Source organism: Phyllobates terribilis, unplaced genomic scaffold (genome assembly GCF_046119375.1).
Source record: "Phyllobates terribilis strain yellow unplaced genomic scaffold, ASM4611937v1 Scaffold_411__1_contigs__length_1673714, whole genome shotgun sequence".
Taxonomy (NCBI): domain Eukaryota; kingdom Metazoa; phylum Chordata; class Amphibia; order Anura; family Dendrobatidae; genus Phyllobates; species Phyllobates terribilis.
In genome coordinates, this window is record NW_027363171.1 from 543,709 (window position 1) to 561,984 (window position 18,276).

General features: G+C 63.5%; 1 protein-coding gene across 1 annotated transcript in view; it reads right to left on the reverse strand.

Annotated features, from left to right (window-relative positions):
* Positions 1 to 18,276, reverse strand: part of LOC141225671 (uncharacterized) — a 130,173-nt gene that overhangs the window by 78,832 nt on the left and 33,065 nt on the right. The window lies entirely within an intron of this gene.

Genomic DNA, 18,276 nt, shown 5'->3' on the forward strand with positions numbered 1-18,276 from the left:
ACGGAGCAGAGCCGCATGTGTACGAGGTGTACGGAGCAGAGCCGCATGTGTACGAGGTGTACGGAGCGGAGCCGCGTCTGTATGAGGTGTACGGAGCGGAGCCGCATGTGTACGAGGTGTACGGAGCCGCGCGTGTACGAGGTGTACGGAGCAGAGCCGCGCGTGTACGAGGTGTACGGAGCCGCGCGTGTACGAGGTGTACGGAGCAGACCCGCGCGTGTACGAGGTGTACGGAGCGCAGCCGCATGTGTACGAGGTGTACGGAGCGGAGCCGTGTGTACGAGGTGTACGGAGCGGAACCGCATGTGTACGAGGTGTACGGAGCGGAGCCGTTTGTACGAGGTGTACGGAGCGGAGCCGCATGTGTACGAGGTGTACGGAACGGAGCCGCATGTGTACGAGGTGTACGGAGCGGAGCCGCGTGTGTACGAGGTGTACTGAGCGGAGCCGCGTGTGTACGAGGTGTACTGAGTGGAGCCGCGCGTGTACGGAGCGGAGCCGCGTGTGTACGAGGTGTACGGAGCAGAGCCGTGTGTGTACGTGGTGTACGGAGCAGAGCCGCGTGTGTACGAGGTGTACGGAGCAGAGCCGCGTGTGTACGAGGTGTACGGAGCAGAGCCGCGTGTGTAAGACGTGTACGGAGCAGAACCGCGTGTGTATGGAGCAGAGCCGCGTGTGTGCGAGGTGTACGGTGCAGAGCCGCGTCTGTATGAGGTGTACGGAGCGGAGCCGCATGTGTACGAGGTGTACGGAGCGGAGCCGCGTGTGTACGAGGTGTACGGGGCGGAGCAGTGTGTGTACGAGATGTACGGAGCGGAGCCGCATGTGTACGAAATATACGGAGCGGAGCCGCGCGTGTACGGAGTGGAGCCGGGCATGTACGGGGTGTATGGAGCGGAGCCGCGTGTGTCCGAGGTGTAAGGAACGGAGCCGCATGTGTACGAGGTGTACGGAGCAGAGCCGTGTGTGTACGAGGTGTACGGTGCAGAGCCGCGTGTGTACGAGGTGTACGGAGCGGAGCCGCATGTGTACGAGGTGTACGGAGCGGAGCCGCGTGTGTACGAGGTGTACGGAGCGGAGCCGCGTGTGTACGAGGTGTACTGAGTGGAGCCGCGTGTGTACGGAGCAGAGCCGCGTGTGTACGTGGTGTAAGGAGCAGAGCCGCGTGTGTAGGAGGTGTACGGAGCAGAGCCGCGTGTGTACGGGGTGTACGGAGCAGAGCCGCGTGTGTACGAGGTGTACGGAGCGGAGCCGCGTGTGTACGAGGTGTACGGAGCAGAACCGCGTGTACGAGGTGTACGGAGCAGAGCCGCGTGTGTACGAGGTGTACGGATCGGAGCAGCGTGTACGAGGTGTACGGAGCGGAGCCGTGTTTGTACGAGGTGTACGGAGCGGAGCCGCGTGTACGAGGTGTACGGAGCGGAGCCGCGTGTGTACGAGGTGTACGGAGCAGAGCCGCGTGTGTACGAGGTGTACGGAGCAGAGCCGCGTGTGTACGAGGTGTACGGAGCAGAGCTGCGTGTGTACGAGGTGTATGGAGTGGAGCTGCGTGTGTACGAGGTGTACTGAGCGGAGCGGCGTGTGTACGAGGTGTACTGAGTGGAGCCGCGTGTGTACGGAGCGGAGCCGCGCGTGTACGAGGTGTACGGAGCGGAGCCGTGTGTACGAGGTGTACGGAGCGGAGCCGCGTGTGTACGAGGTGTACGGAGCGGAGCCGCGTGTATACGAGGTGTACGGAGAGGAGAAGCGTGTGTACGAGGTGTACGGAGCGGAGCCGCGTGTGTACGAGGTGTACGGAGCGGAGCCGCGTGTGTATGAAGCGGAGCCGCGTGTGTACGAGGTGTATGGAGCGGAGCCGCGTGTGTACGAGGTGTATGGAGCGGAGCCGCATGTGTACGAGGTGTACGGAGCGGAGCCGCGTGTGTACGGAGCAGAGCCGTGTGTTTACGAGGTGTACAGAGCGGAGCCACGTGTGTACAGAGGGGAGCCGCGTGTGTACGAGGTGTACAGAGCGGAGCCGTGTGTAGGAGGTGTACGGAGCGGAGCCGCACGTGTACGAGTTGTACGGAGCGGAGCCGCGCGTGTACGAGGTGTACGGAGCGGAGCCGCGTGTGTACGAGGTGTACGAAGCGGAGCCGCATCTGTACGAGGTGTAGGGAGCGGAGCCGCGCGTGTACGAGGTGTACGGAGCGGAGCCGCGTGTGTACGAGGTGTACGGAGCGGAGCCGCGCGTGTACGAGGTGTACGGAACGGAGCCGCATGTGTACGAGGTGTACGGAGCAGAGCCGCATGTGTACGAGGTGTACAGAGCAGAGCCGCGTGTGTGCGAGGTGTACGGAGCGGAGCCGCGTCTGTATGAGGTGTACGGAGCGGAGCCGCATGTGTACGAGGTGTACGGAGCGCAGCCGCATGTGTACGAGGTGTACGGAGCGGAGCCGCATGTGTACGAGGTGTACGGAGCGGAGCCGCGCGTGTACGAGGTGTACGGAGCGCAGCCGCATGTGTACGAGGTGTACGGAGCGGAGCCGTGTGTACGAGGTGTACGGAGCGGAACCGCATGTGTACGAGGTGTACGGAGCGGAGCCGTTTGTACGAGGTGTACGGAGCGGAGCCGCATGTGTACGAGGTGTACGGAACGGAGCCGCATGTGTACGAGGTGTACGGAGCGGAGCCGCGTGTGTACGAGGTGTACTGAGCGGAGCCGCGTGTGTACGAGGTGTACTGAGTGGAGCCGCGCGTGTACGGAGCGGAGCCGCGTGTGTACGAGGTGTACGGAGCAGAGCCGTGTGTGTACGTGGTGTACGGAGCAGAGCCGCGTGTGTACGAGGTGTACGGAGCAGAGCCGCGTGTGTACGACGTGTACGGAGCAGAGCCGCGTGTGTACGACGTGTACGGAGCAGAGCCGCGTGTGTATGGAGCAGAGCCGCGTGTGTGCGAGGTGTACGGTGCAGAGCCGCGTCTGTATGAGGTGTACGGAGCGGAGCCGCATGTGTACGAGGTGTACGGAGCGGAGCCGCGTGTGTACGAGGTGTACGGGGCGGAGCAGTGTGTGTACGAGATGTACGGAGCGGAGCCGCGTGTGTACGAAATATACGGAGCGGAGCCGCGCGTGTACGGAGTGGAGCCGGGCATGTACGGGGTGTATGGAGTGGAGCCGCGTGTGTCCGAGGTGTACGGAACGGAGCCGCATGTGTACGAGGTGTACGGAGTAGAGCCGTGTGTGTACGAGGTGTACGGTGCAGAGCCGCGTGTGTACGAGGTGTACGGAGCGGAGCCGCATGTGTACGAGGTGTACGGAGCGGAGCCGCATGTGTACGAGGTGTACGGAGCGGAGCCGCGTGTGTACGAGGTGTACGGAGCGGAGCCGCGTGTGTACGAGGTGTACGGAGCAGAGCCGCGTGTGTACGTGGTGTAAGGAGCAGAGCCGCGTGTGTAGGAGGTGTACGGAGCAGAGCCGCGTGTGTACGGGGTGTACGGAGCAGAGCCGCGTGTGTACGAGGTGTACGGAGCGGAGCCGCGTGTGTACGAGGTGTACGGAGCAGAACCGCGTGTACGAGGTGTACGGAGCAGAGCCGCGTGTGTACGAGGTGTACGGATCGGAGCAGCGTGTACGAGGTGTACGGAGCGGAGCCGTGTTTGTACGAGGTGTACGGAGCGGAGCCGCGTGTACGAGGTGTACGGAGCGGAGCCGCGTGTGTACGAGGTGTACGGAGCAGAGCCGCGTGTGTACGAGGTGTACGGAGCAGAGCCGCGTGTGTACGAGGTGTACGGAGCAGAGCCGCGTGTGTACGAGGTGTACGGAGCAGAGCTGCGTGTGTACGAGGTGTACGGAGTGGAGCTGCGTGTGTACGAGGTGTACTGAGCGGAGCGGCGTGTGTACGAGGTGTACTGAGTGGAGCCGCGTGTGTACGGAGCGGAGCCGCGCGTGTACGAGGTGTACGGAGCGGAGCCGTGTGTACGAGGTGTACGGAGCGGAGCCGCGTGTGTACGAGGTGTACGGAGCGGAGCCGCGTGTATACGAGGTGTACGGAGAGGAGAAGCGTGTGTACGAGGTGTACGGAGCGGAGCCGCGTGTGTACGAGGTGTACGGAGCGGAGCCGCGTGTGTATGAAGCGGAGCCGCGTGTGTACGAGGTGTATGGAGCGGAGCCGCATGTGTACGAGGTGTACGGAGCGGAGTCGCGTGTGTACGGAGCAGAGCCGTGTGTTTACGAGGTGTACAGAGCGGAGCCACGTGTGTAGAGAGGGGAGCCGCGTGTGTACGAGGTGTACAGAGCGGAGCCGTGTGTAGGAGGTGTACGGAGCGGAGCCGCACGTGTACGAGGTGTACGGAGCGGAGCCGCGCGTGTACGAGGTGTACGGAGCGGAGCCGCGCGTGTACGAGGTGTACGGAGCGGAGCCGCGTGTGTACGAGGTGTACGGAGCGGAGCCGCGCGTGTACGAGGTGTACGGAGCGGAGCCGCACGTGTACGAGGTGTACGGAGCGGAGCCGCGTGTGTACGAGGTGTACGGAACGGAGCCGCATGTGTACGAGGTGTACGGAGCAGAGCCGCATGTGTACGAGGTGTACGGAGCAGAGCCGCGTGTGTGCGAGGTGTACGGAGCGGAGCCGCGTCTGTGCGAGGTGTACGGAGCGGAGCCGCATGTGTACGAGGTGTACGGAGCGCAGCCGCATGTGTACGAGGTGTACGGAGCGGAGCCGCATGTGTACGAGGTGTACGGAGCGGAGCCGCATGTGTACGAGGTGTACGGAGCGGAGCCGTTTGTACGAGGTGTACGGAGCGGAGCCGCATGTGTACGAGGTGTACGGAGCGGAGCCGCATGTGTACGAGGTGTACGGAGCGGAGCCGCATGTGTACGAGGTGTACGGAGCGGAGCCGCATGTGTACGAGGTGTACGGAGCGGAGCCGCGTGTGTACGAGGTGTACTGAGTGGAGCTGCGCGTGTACGGAGCGGAGCCGCGTGTGTACGAGGTGTACGGAGCAGAGCCGTGTGTGTACGTGGTGTACGGAGCAGAGCCGCGTGTGTACGAGGTGTACGGAGCAGAGCCGCGTGTGTACGAGGTGTACGGAGCAGAGCCGCGTGTGTACGACGTGTACGGAGCAGAGCCGCGTGTGTATGGAGCAGAGCCGCGTGTGTTCGAAGTGTACGGTGCAGAGCCGCGTCTGTATGAGGTGTACGGAGCGGAGCCGCATGTGTACGAGGTGTACGGAGCGGAGCCGCGTGTGTACGAGGTGTACGGGGCGGAGCAGTGTGTGTACGAGATGTACGGAGCGGAGCCGCGTGTGTACGAAATATACGGAGCGGAGCCGCGCGTGTACGGAGTGGAGCCGGGCATGTACGGGGTGTATGGAGCGGAGCCGCGTGTGTCCGAGGTGTACGGAACGGAGCCGCATGTGTACGAGGTGTACGGAGCGGAGCCGCGTGTGTACGAGGTGTACGGAGCGGAGCCGCGTGTGTACGAGGTGTACTGAGTGGAGCCGCGTGTGTACGGAGCGGAGCCGCGCGTGTACGAGGTGTACGGAGCGGAGCCGTGTGTACGAGGTGTACGGAGCGGAGCCGCGCGTGTACGAGGTGTACGGAGTGGAGCCGGGCATGTACGAGGTGTATGGAGCGGAGTCGCGCGTGTACAAGGTGTACGGAGCGGAGCCGTGTGTGTACGAGGTGTACGGAGCAGAGCCGCATATGTACGAGGTGTACGGAGCGGAGCCGGGTCTACGGAGCGGAGCCGCATGTGTACGAGGTGTATGGAGCGGAGCCGCGTGTGTACGAGGTGTACTGAGTGGAGCCGCGTGTATACGGAGCGGAACCGCGTGTGTACGTGGTGTACGGAGCAGAGCCGCGTGTGTACGAGGTGTACGGAGCAGAGCCGCGTGTGTACGGGGTGTACGGAGCAGAGCCGCGTGTGTACGAGGTGAACGAAGCGGAGCCGCGTGTGTACGAGGTGTACGGAGCAGAACCGCGTGTACGAGGTGTACGGAGCAGAGCCGCGTGTGTACGAGGTGTACGGATCGGAGCAGCGTGTACGAGGTGTACGGAGCGGAGCCGTGTTTGTACGAGGTGTACGGAGCGGAGCCGCGTGTACGAGGTGTACGGAGCGGAGCCGCGTGTACGAGGTGTACGGAGCGGAGCCGCGTGTGTACGAGGTGTACGGAGCAGAGCCGCGTGTGTACGAGGTGTACGGAGCAGAGCTGCGTGTGTACGAGGTGTACGGAGCGGAGCTGCGTGTGTACGAGGTGTACTGAGCGGAGCTGCGTGTGTACGAGGTGTACTGAGTGGAGCCGCGTGTGTACGGAGCGGAGCCGCGCGTGTACGAGGTGTACGGAGCGGAGCCGTGTGTACGAGGTGTACGGAGCGGAGCCGCGTGTGTACGAGGTGTACGGAGCGGAGCCGCGTGTATACGAGGTGTACGGAGAGGAGAAGCGTGTGTACGAGGTGTACGGAGCGGAGCCGCGTGTGTACGAGGTGTACGGAGTGGAGCCGCGTGTGTATGAAGCGGAGCCGCGTGTGTACGAGGTGTATGGAGCGGAGCCGCATGTGTACGAGGTGTACGGAGCGGAGTCGCGTGTGTACGGAGCAGAGCCGCGTGTTTACGAGGTGTACAGAGCGGAGCCACGTGTGTACAGAGGGGAGCCGCGTGTGTACGAGGTGTACAGAGCGGAGCCGTGTGTAGGAGGTGTACGGAGCGGAGCGGAGCCGCACGTGTACGAGGTGTACGGAGCGGAGCCGCGCGTGTATGAGGTGTACGGAGTGGATCCGCGCGTGTACGAGGTGTACGGAGCGGAGCCGCGCGTGTACGAGGTGTACGGAGCGGAGCCGCGTGTGTACGAGGTGTACGGAGCGGAGCCGTGTGTACGAGGTGTACGGAGCGGAGCCGCGCGTGTACGAGGTGTACGGAGTGGAGCCGGGCGTGTACGAGGTGTATGGAGCGGAGCCGGGCGTGTACGAGGTGTACGGAGCGGAGCCGGGCGTGTACGAGGTGTACGGAGCGGAGTCGCGCGTGTACAAGGTGTACGGAGCGGAGCCGTGTGTGTACGAGGTGTACGGAGCAGAGCCGCATATGTACGAGGTGTACGGAGCGGAGCCGGGTCTACGGAGCGGAGCCGCATGTGTACGAGGTGTACGGAGCGGAGCCGCGTGTGTACGAGGTGTACTGAGTGGAGCCGCGTGTATACGGAGCGGAACCGCGTGTGTACGTGGTGTACGGAGCAGAGCCGCGTGTGTACGAGGTGTACGGAGCAGAGCCGCGTGTGTACGGGGTGTACGGAGCAGAGCCGCGTGTGTACGAGGTGTACGGAGCGGAGCCGCATGTGTACGAGGTGTACGGAGCGGAGCCGTTTGTACGAGGTGTACGGAGCGGAGCCGCATGTGTACGAGGTGTACGGAGCGGAGCCGCATGTGTACGAGGTGTACGGAGCAGAGCCGCATGTGTACGAGGTGTACGGAGCGGAGCCGCATGTGTACGAGGTGTACTGAGTGGAGCCGCGCGTGTACGGAGCGGAGCCGCGTGTGTACGAGGTGTACGGAGCAGAGCCGTGTGTGTACGTGGTGTACGGAGCAGAGCCGCGTGTGTACGAGGTGTACGGAGCAGAGCCCCGTGTGTACGAGGTGTACGGAGCAGAGCCGCGTGTGTACGACGTGTACGGAGCAGAGCCGCGTGTGTATGGAGCAGAGCCGCGTGTGTGCGAGGTGTACGGTGCAGAGCCGCGTCTGTATGAGGCGTACGGAGCGGAGCCGCATGTGTACGAGGTGTACGGAGCGGAGCCGCGTGTGTACGAGGTGTACGGGGCGGAGCAGTGTGTGTACGAGATGTACGGAGCGGAGCCGCGTGTGTACGAAATATACGGAGCGGAGCCGCGCGTGTACGGAGTGGAGCCGGGCATGTACGGGGTGTATGGAGCGGAGCCGCGTGTGTCCGAGGTGTACGGAACGGAGCCGCATGTGTACGGAGCAGAGCCGTGTGTGTACGAGGTGTACGGAGCAGAGCCGCGTGTGTACGAGGTGTACGGAGCGGAGCCGCATGTGTACGAGGTGTACGGAGCGGAGCCGCGTGCGTACGAGGTGTACGGAGCGGAGCCGCGTGCGTACGAGGTGTACGGAGCGGAGCCGCGTGTGTACGAGGTGTACTGAGTGGAGCCGCGTGTGTACGGAGCGGAGCCGCGCGTGTACGAGATGTACGGAGCGGAGCCGTGTGTACGAGGTGTACGGAGCGGAGCCGCGCGTGTACGAGGTGTACGGAGTGGAGCCGGGCGTGTACGAGGTGTATGGAGCGGAGCCGGGCGTGTACGAGGTGTACGGAGCGGAGCCGTGTGTGTACGAGGTGTACGGAGCAGAGCCGCATATGTACGAGGTGTACGGAGCGGAGCCGGGTCTACGGAGCGGAGCCGCATGTGTACGAGGTGTACGGAGCGGAGCCGCGTGTGTACGAGGTGTACTGAGTGGAGCCGCGTGTATACGGAGCGGAACCGCGTGTGTACGTGGTGTACGAAGCAGAGCCGCGTGTGTACGAGGTGTACGGAGCAGAGCCGCGTGTGTACGGGGTGTACGGAGCAGAGCCGCGTGTGTACGGGGTGTACGGAGCGGAGCCGCGTGTGTACGGGGTGTACGGAGCAGAACCGCGTGTACGAGGTGTACGGAGCAGAGCCGCGTGTGTACGAGGTGTACGGATCGGAGCAGCGTGTACGAGGTGTACGGAGCGGAGCCGTGTTTGTACGAGGTGTACGGAGCGGAGCCGCGTGTACGAGGTGTACGGAGCGGAGCCGCGTGTGTACGAGGTGTACGGAGCAGAGCCGCGTGTGTACGAGGTGTACGGAGCAGAGCTGCGTGTGTACGAGGTGTACGGAGCGGAGCTGCGTGTGTACGAGGTGTACTGAGCGGAGCTGCGTGTGTACGAGGTGTACTGAGTGGAGCCGCGTGTGTACGGAGCGGAGCCGCGCGTGTACGAGGTGTACGGAGCGGAGCCGTGTGTACGAGGTGTACGGAGCGGAGCCGCGTGTGTACGAGGTGTACGGAGCGGAGCCGCGTGTATACGAGGTGTACGGAGAGGAGAAGCGTGTGTACGAGGTGTACGGAGCGGAGCCGCGTGTGTACGAGGTGTACGGAGTGGAGCCGCGTGTGTATGAAGCGGAGCCGCGTGTGTACGAGGTGTATGGAGCGGAGCCGCATGTGTACGAGGTGTACGGAGCGGAGTCGCGTGTGTACGGAGCAGAGCCGCGTGTTTACGAGGTGTACAGAGCGGAGCCACGTGTGTACAGAGGGGAGCCGCGTGTGTACGAGGTGTACAGAGCGGAGCCGTGTGTAGGAGGTGTACGGAGCGGAGCGGAGCGGAGCCGCACGTGTACGAGGTGTACGGAGCGGAGCCGCGCGTGTATGAGGTGTACGGAGTGGATCCGCGCGTGTACGAGGTGTACGGAGCGGAGCCGCGTGTGTACGAGGTGTACGGAGTAGAGCCGTATGTGTACGAGGTGTACGGAGCGGAGCCATGTGTACGAGGTGTACGGAGCGGAGCCGCATGTGTACGAGGTGTACGGAGCGGAGCCGTGTGTGTACGAGGTGTACTGAGTGGAGCCACGTGTGTACTTAGCGGAGCCGCGCGTGTATGAGGTGTACGGAGCAGAGCCGCGTGTGTACGAGGTGTACGGAGCAGAGCCGCGTGTGTACGAGGTGTACGGAGCAGAGCCGCGTGTGTATGAGGTGTACGGAACGGAGCCGCGTGGGTACGAGGTGTACGGAGCAGAGCCGCGTGTGTACGAGGTGTACGGAGCAGAGCCGCGTGTGTACGAGGTGTACGGAGCAGAGCCGCGTCTGTATGAGGTGTACGGAGCGGAGCCGCATGTGTACGAGGTGTACGGAGCGGAGCCGCGTGTGTACGAGGTGTACGAGGCAGAGCAGTGTGTGTACGAGATGTACGGAGCGGAGCCGCGCATGTACGGAGCGGAGCTGGGCATGTACGAGGTGTATGGAGCAGAGCCGCGTGTGTCCGAGGTGTACGGAACTGAGCCGCATGTGTACGAGGTGTATGCAGCGGAGCCGTGTGTATACGAGGTGTACGGAGCGGAGTCGTGTGTACGAGGTGTATGGAGCGGAGCCGCATGTGTACGAGGTGTACGGAGCGGAGCCGCGTGTGTACAAGGTGTATTGAGTGGAGCCGCGCGAGTACGGAGCGGAGCCGCGTGTGTACGAGGTGTACGGAGCAGAGCCGTGTGTGTACGAGGTGTACGGAGCAGAGACGCGTGTGTACGAGGTGTACGGAGCAGAGCCGCGTGTGTACGAGGTGTACGGAGCAGAGCCGCGTGTGTACGAGGTGTACGGAGCAGAGCCGCGTGTGTGCGAGGTGTACGGAGCAGAGCCGCGTCTGTATGAGGTGTATGGAGCGGAGCCGCATGTGTACGAGGTGTACGGAGCGGAGCCGCGTGTGTACGAGGTGTACGGAGCGGAGCCGCGTGTGTACGAGATGTACGGAGCGGAGCTGCGTGTGTACGAAATATACGGAGCGGAGCCGCACGTGTACGGAGCGGAGCCGGGCATGTACGAGGTGTATGGAGCGGAGCCGCGTGTGTCCGAGGTATACGGAACGGAGCCGCATGTGTACGAGGTGTACGGAGCAGAGCCGTGTGTGTACGAGGTGTACGGAGCAGAGCCGCGTGTGTACAAGGTGTACGGAGCAGAGCCGCGTGTGTACGAGGTGTAGGGAGCAGAGCCGCGTGTGTACGAGGTGTACGGAGCAGAGCCGCGCGTGTACGAGGTGTACGGAGCAGAGCCGCACGTGTACGAGGTGTACGGAGCGGAGCCGCGCGTGTACGAGGTGTACGGAGCGGAGCCGCATGTGTACGAGGTGTACGGAGCAGAGCCGCATGTGTACGAGGTGTACGGAGCGGAGCCGTGTGTACGAGGTGTACGGGGCAGAGCAGTGTGTTTACGAGGTGTACGGGGCGGAGCAGTGTGTGTACAAGATGTACGGAGCGGAGCCGCGTGTGTACGAAATATACGGAGCGGAGCCGCACCTGTACAGAGCGGAGCCGTGTGTGTACGAGGTGCACTGAGTGGAGCCGCGTGTGTACGGAGCGGAGCCGCGCGTGTACGAGGTGTACGGAGCGGAGCCGTGTGTACGAGGTGTACGGAGCGGAGCCGCGCGTGTACGAGGTGTACGGAGTGGAGCCGGGCATGTACGAGGTGTATGGAGCGGAGCCGGGCGTGTACGAGGTGTATGGAGCGGAGTCGCGCGTGTACAAGGTGTACGGAGCGGAGCCGTGTGTGTACGAGGTGTACGGAGCAGAGCCGCATATGTACGAGGTGTACGGAGCGGAGCCGGGTCTACGGAGCGGAGCCGCATGTGTACGAGGTGTACGGAGCGGAGCCGCGTGTGTACGAGGTGTACTGAGTGGAGCCGCGTGTATACGGAGCGGAACCGCGTGTGTACGTGGTGTACGGAGCAGAGCCGCGTGTGTACGAGGTGTACGGAGCAGAGCCGCGTGTGTACGGGGTGTACGGAGCAGAGCCGCGTGTGTACGAGGTGTACGGAGCGGAGCCGCATGTGTACGAGGTGTACGGAGCGGAGCCGTTTGTACGAGGTGTACGGAGCGGAGCCGCATGTGTACGAGGTGTACGGAGCGGAGCCGCATGTGTACGAGGTGTACGGAGCAGAGCCGCATGTGTACGAGGTGTACGGAGCGGAGCCGCATGTGTACGAGGTGTACTGAGTGGAGCCGCGCGTGTACGGAGCGGAGCCGCGTGTGTACGAGGTGTACGGAGCAGAGCCGTGTGTGTACGTGGTGTACGGAGCAGAGCCGCGTGTGTACGAGGTGTACGGAGCAGAGCCCCGTGTGTACGAGGTGTACGGAGCAGAGCCGCGTGTGTACGACGTGTACGGAGCAGAGCCGCGTGTGTATGGAGCAGAGCCGCGTGTGTGCGAGGTGTACGGTGCAGAGCCGCGTCTGTATGAGGTGTACGGAGCGGAGCCGCATGTGTACGAGGTGTACGGAGCGGAGCCGCGTGTGTACGAGGTGTACGGGGCGGAGCAGTGTGTGTACGAGATGTACGGAGCGGAGCCGCGTGTGTACGAAATATACGGAGCGGAGCCGCGCGTGTACGGAGTGGAGCCGGGCATGTACGGGGTGTATGGAGCGGAGCCGCGTGTGTCCGAGGTGTACGGAACGGAGCCGCATGTGTACGAGGTGTACGGAGCAGAGCCGTGTGTGTACGAGGTGTACGGAGCAGAGCCGCGTGTGTACGAGGTGTACGGAGCGGAGCCGCATGTGTACGAGGTGTACGGAGCGGAGCCGCGTGCGTACGAGGTGTACGGAGCGGAGCCGCGTGCGTACGAGGTGTACGGAGCGGAGCCGCGTGTGTACGAGGTGTACTGAGTGGAGCCGCGTGTGTACGGAGCGGAGCCGCGCGTGTACGAGGTGTACGGAGCGGAGCCGTGTGTACGAGGTGTACGGAGCGGAGCCGTGTGTACGAGGTGTACGGAGCGGAGCCGCGCGTGTACGAGGTGTACGGAGTGGAGCCGGGCGTGTACGAGGTGTATGGAGCGGAGCCGGGCGTGTACGAGGTGTACGGAGCGGAGCCGTGTGTGTACGAGGTGTACGGAGCAGAGCCGCATATGTACGAGGTGTACGGAGCGGAGCCGGGTCTACGGAGCGGAGCCGCATGTGTACGAGGTGTACGGAGCGGAGCCGCGTGTGTACGAGGTGTACTGAGTGGAGCCGCGTGTATACGGAGCGGAACCGCGTGTGTACGTGGTGTACGAAGCAGAGCCGCGTGTGTACGAGGTGTACGGAGCAGAGCCGCGTGTGTACGGGGTGTACGGAGCAGAGCCGCGTGTGTACGGGGTGTACGGAGCGGAGCCGCGTGTGTACGAGGTGTACGGAGCAGAACCGCGTGTACGAGGTGTACGGAGCAGAGCCGCGTGTGTACGAGGTGTACGGATCGGAGCAGCGTGTACGAGGTGTACGGAGCGGAGCCGTGTTTGTACGAGGTGTACGGAGCGGAGCCGCGTGTACGAGGTGTACGGAGCGGAGCCGCGTGTGTACGAGGTGTACGGAGCAGAGCCGCGTGTGTACGAGGTGTACGGAGCAGAGCTGCGTGTGTACGAGGTGTACGGAGCGGAGCTGCGTGTGTACGAGGTGTACTGAGCGGAGCTGCGTGTGTACGAGGTGTACTGAGTGGAGCCGCGTGTGTACGGAGCGGAGCCGCGCGTGTACGAGGTGTACGGAGCGGAGCCGTGTGTACGAGGTGTACGGAGCGGAGCCGCGTGTGTACGAGGTGTACGGAGCGGAGCCGCGTGTATACGAGGTGTACGGAGAGGAGAAGCGTGTGTACGAGGTGTACGGAGCGGAGCCGCGTGTGTACGAGGTGTACGGAGTGGAGCCGCGTGTGTATGAAGCGGAGCCGCGTGTGTACGAGGTGTATGGAGCGGAGCCGCATGTGTACGAGGTGTACGGAGCGGAGTCGCGTGTGTACGGAGCAGAGCCGCGTGTTTACGAGGTGTACAGAGCGGAGCCACGTGTGTACAGAGGGGAGCCGCGTGTGTACGAGGTGTACAGAGCGGAGCCGTGTGTAGGAGGTGTACGGAGCGGAGCGGAGCCGCACGTGTACGAGGTGTACGGAGCGGAGCCGCGCGTGTATGAGGTGTACGGAGTGGATCCGCGCGTGTACGAGGTGTACGGAGCGGAGCCGCGTGTGTACGAGGTGTACGGAGTAGAGCCGTATGTGTACGAGGTGTACGGAGCGGAGCCGTGTGTACGAGGTGTACGGAGCGGAGCCGCATGTGTACGAGGTGTACGGAGCGGAGCCGCGTGTGTACGAGGTGTACTGAGTGGAGCCGCGTGTGTACTTAGCGGAGCCGCGCGTGTATGAGGTGTACGGAGCAGAGCCGCGTGTGTACGAGGTGTACGGAGCAGAGCCGCGTGTGTACGAGGTGTACGGAGCAGAGCCGCGTGTGTATGAGGTGTACGGAACGGAGCCGCGTGGGTACGAGGTGTACGGAGCAGAGCCGCGTGTGTACGAGGTGTACGGAGCAGAGCCGCGTGTGTACGAGGTGTACGGAGCAGAGCCGCGTCTGTATGAGGTGTACGGAGCGGAGCCGCATGTGTACGAGGTGTACGGAGCGGAGCCGCGTGTGTACGAGGTGTACGAGGCAGAGCAGTGTGTGTACGAGATGTACGGAGCGGAGCCGCGCATGTACGGAGCGGAGCTGGGCATGTACGAGGTGTATGGAGCAGAGCCGCGTGTGTCCGAGGTGTACGGAACTGAGCCGCATGTGTACGAGGTGTATGCAGCGGAGCCGTGTGTATACGAGGTGTACGGAGCGGAGTCGTGTGTACGAGGTGTATGGAGCGGAGCCGCATGTGTACGAGGTGTACGGAGCGGAGCCGCGTGTGTACAAGGTGTATTGAGTGGAGCCGCGCGAGTACGGAGCGGAGCCGCGTGTGTACGAGGTGTACGGAGCAGAGCCGTGTGTGTACGAGGTGTACGGAGCAGAACCGCGTGTGTACGAGGTGTACGGAGCAGAGACGCGTGTGTACGAGGTGTACGGAGCAGAGCCGCGTGTGTACGAGGTGTACGGAGCAGAGCCGTGTGTGTACGAGGTGTACGGAGCAGAGCCGCGTGTGTGCGAGGTGTACGGAGCAGAGCCGCGTCTGTATGAGGTGTACGGAGCGGAGCCGCATGTGTACGAGGTGTACGGAGCGGAGCCGCGTGTGTACGAGGTGTACGGAGCGGAGCCGCGTGTGTACGAGATGTACGGAGCGGAGCTGCGTGTGTACGAAATATACGGAGCGGAGCCGCACGTGTACGGAGCGGAGCCGGGCATGTACGAGGTGTATGGAGCGGAGCCGCGTGTGTCCGAGGTATACGGAACGGAGCCGCATGTGTACGAGGTGTACGGAGCAGAGCCGTGTGTGTACGAGGTGTACGGAGCAGAGCCGCGTGTGTACGAGGTGTACGGAGCGGAGCCGCATGTGTACGAGGTGTACGGAGCGGAGCCGCGTGCGTACGAGGTGTACGGAGCGGAGCCGCGTGCGTACGAGGTGTACGGAGCGGAGCCGCGTGTGTACGAGGTGTACTGAGTGGAGCCGCGTGTGTACGGAGCGGAGCCGCGCGTGTACGAGGTGTACGGAGCGGAGCCGTGTGTACGAGGTGTACGGAGCGGAGCCGTGTGTACGAGGTGTACGGAGCGGAGCCGCGCGTGTACGAGGTGTACGGAGTGGAGCCGGGCGTGTACGAGGTGTATGGAGCGGAGCCGGGCGTGTACGAGGTGTACGGAGCGGAGCCGTGTGTGTACGAGGTGTACGGAGCAGAGCCGCATATGTACGAGGTGTACGGAGCGGAGCCGGGTCTACGGAGCGGAGCCGCATGTGTACGAGGTGTACGGAGCGGAGCCGCGTGTGTACGAGGTGTACTGAGTGGAGCCGCGTGTATACGGAGCGGAACCGCGTGTGTACGTGGTGTACGAAGCAGAGCCGCGTGTGTACGAGGTGTACGGAGCAGAGCCGCGTGTGTACGGGGTGTACGGAGCAGAGCCGCGTGTGTACGGGGTGTACGGAGCGGAGCCGCGTGTGTACGAGGTGTACGGAGCAGAACCGCGTGTACGAGGTGTACGGAGCAGAGCCGCGTGTGTACGAGGTGTACGGATCGGAGCAGCGTGTACGAGGTGTACGGAGCGGAGCCGTGTTTGTACGAGGTGTACGGAGCGGAGCCGCGTGTACGAGGTGTACGGAGCGGAGCCGCGTGTGTACGAGGTGTACGGAGCAGAGCCGCGTGTGTACGAGGTGTACGGAGCAGAGCTGCGTGTGTACGAGGTGTACGGAGCGGAGCTGCGTGTGTACGAGGTGTACTGAGCGGAGCTGCGTGTGTACGAGGTGTACTGAGTGGAGCCGCGTGTGTACGGAGCGGAGCCGCGCGTGTACGAGGTGTACGGAGCGGAGCCGTGTGTACGAGGTGTACGGAGCGGAGCCGCGTGTGTACGAGGTGTACGGAGCGGAGCCGCGTGTATACGAGGTGTACGGAGAGGAGAAGCGTGTGTACGAGGTGTACGGAGCGGAGCCGCGTGTGTACGAGGTGTACGGAGTGGAGCCGCGTGTGTATGAAGCGGAGCCGCGTGTGTACGAGGTGTATGGAGCGGAGCCGCATGTGTACGAGGTGTACGGAGCGGAGTCGCGTGTGTACGGAGCAGAGCCGCGTGTTTACGAGGTGTACAGAGCGGAGCCACGTGTGTACAGAGGGGAGCCGCGTGTGTACGAGGTGTACAGAGCGGAGCCGTGTGTAGGAGGTGTACGGAGCGGAGCGGAGCCGCACGTGTACGAGGTGTACGGAGCGGAGCCGCGCGTGTATGAGGTGTACGGAGTGGATCCGCGCGTGTACGAGGTGTACGGAGCGGAGCCGCGTGTGTACGAGGTGTACGGAGTAGAGCCGTATGTGTACGAGGTGTACGGAGCGGAGCCGTGTGTACGAGGTGTACGGAGCGGAGCCGCATTTGTACGAGGTGTACGGAGCGGAGCCGCGTGTGTACGAGGTGTACTGAGTGGAGCCGCGTGTGTACTTAGCGGAGCCGCGCGTGTATGAGGTGTACGGAGCAGAGCCGCGTGTGTACGAGGTGTACGGAGCAGAGCCGCGTGTGTACGAGGTGTACGGAGCAGAGCCGCGTGTGTATGAGGTGTACGGAACGGAGCCGCGTGGGTACGAGGTGTACGGAGCAGAGCCGCGTGTGTACGAGGTGTACGGAGCAGAGCCGCGTGTGTACGAGGTGTACGGAGCAGAGCCGCGTCTGTATGAGGTGTACGGAGCGGAGCCGCATGTGTACGAGGTGTACGGAGCGGAGCCGCGTGTGTACGAGGTGTACGAGGCAGAGCAGTGTGTGTACGAGATGTACGGAGCGGAGCCGCGCATGTACGGAGCGGAGCTGGGCATGTACGAGGTGTATGGAGCAGAGCCGCGTGTGTCCGAGGTGTACGGAACTGAGCCGCATGTGTACGAGGTGTATGCAGCGGAGCCGTGTGTATACGAGGTGTACGGAGCGGAGTCGTGTGTACGAGGTGTATGGAGCGGAGCCGCATGTGTACGAGGTGTACGGAGCGGAGCCGCGTGTGTACAAGGTGTATTGAGTGGAGCCGCGCGAGTACGGAGCGGAGCCGCGTGTGTACGAGGTGTACGGAGCAGAGCCGTGTGTGTACGAGGTGTACGGAGCAGAACCGCGTGTGTACGAGGTGTACGGAGCAGAGACGCGTGTGTACGAGGTGTACGGAGCAGAGCCGCGTGTGTACGAGGTGTACGGAGCAGAGCCGTGTGTGTACGAGGTGTACGGAGCAGAGCCGCGTGTGTGCGAGGTGTACGGAGCAGAGCCGCGTCTGTATGAGGTGTACGGAGCGGAGCCGCATGTGTACGAGGTGTACGGAGCGGAGCCGCGTGTGTACGAGGTGTACGGAGCGGAGCCGCGTGTGTACGAGATGTACGGAGCGGAGCTGCGTGTGTACGAAATATACGGAGCGGAGCCGCACGTGTACGGAGCGGAGCCGGGCATGTACGAGGTGTATGGAGCGGAGCCGCGTGTGTCCGAGGTATACGGAACGGAGCCGCATGTGTACGAGGTGTACGGAGCAGAGCCGTGTGTGTACGAGGTGTACGGAGCAGAGCCGCGTGTGTACAAGGTGTACGGAGCAGAGCCGCGTGTGTACGAGGTGTAGGGAGCAGAGCCGCGTGTGTACGAGGTGTACGGAGCAGAGCCGCGCGTGTACGAGGTGTACGGAGCAGAGCCGCACGTGTACGAGGTGTACGGAGCGGAGCCGCGCGTGTACGAGGTGTACGGAGCGGAGCCGCATGTGTACGAGGTGTACGGAGCAGAGCCGCATGTGTACGAGGTGTACGGAGCGGAGCCGTGTGTACGAGGTGTACGGGGCGGAGCAGTGTGTTTACGAGGTGTACGGGGCGGAGCAGTGTGTGTACAAGATGTACGGAGCGGAGCCGCGTGTGTACGAAATATACGGAGCGGAGCCGCACCTGTACAGAGCGGAGCCGGGCATGTACGAGGTGTACGGAGCGGAGCCGCGTGTGTCCGAGGTGTATGGAACGGAGCCGCATGTGTACGAGGTGTACGGAGCAGAGCCGTGTGTGTACGAGGTGTACGGAGCGGAGCCGCGCGTCTACGAGGTGTACGGAGCGGAGCCGCATGTGTACGAGGTGTACGGAGCGGAGCCATGTGTGTACAAGGTGTACGGAGCCACGCGTGTGTACGAGGTGTACGGAGAGGAGCCGCGTGTGTACGAGGTGTACGGAGCAGAGC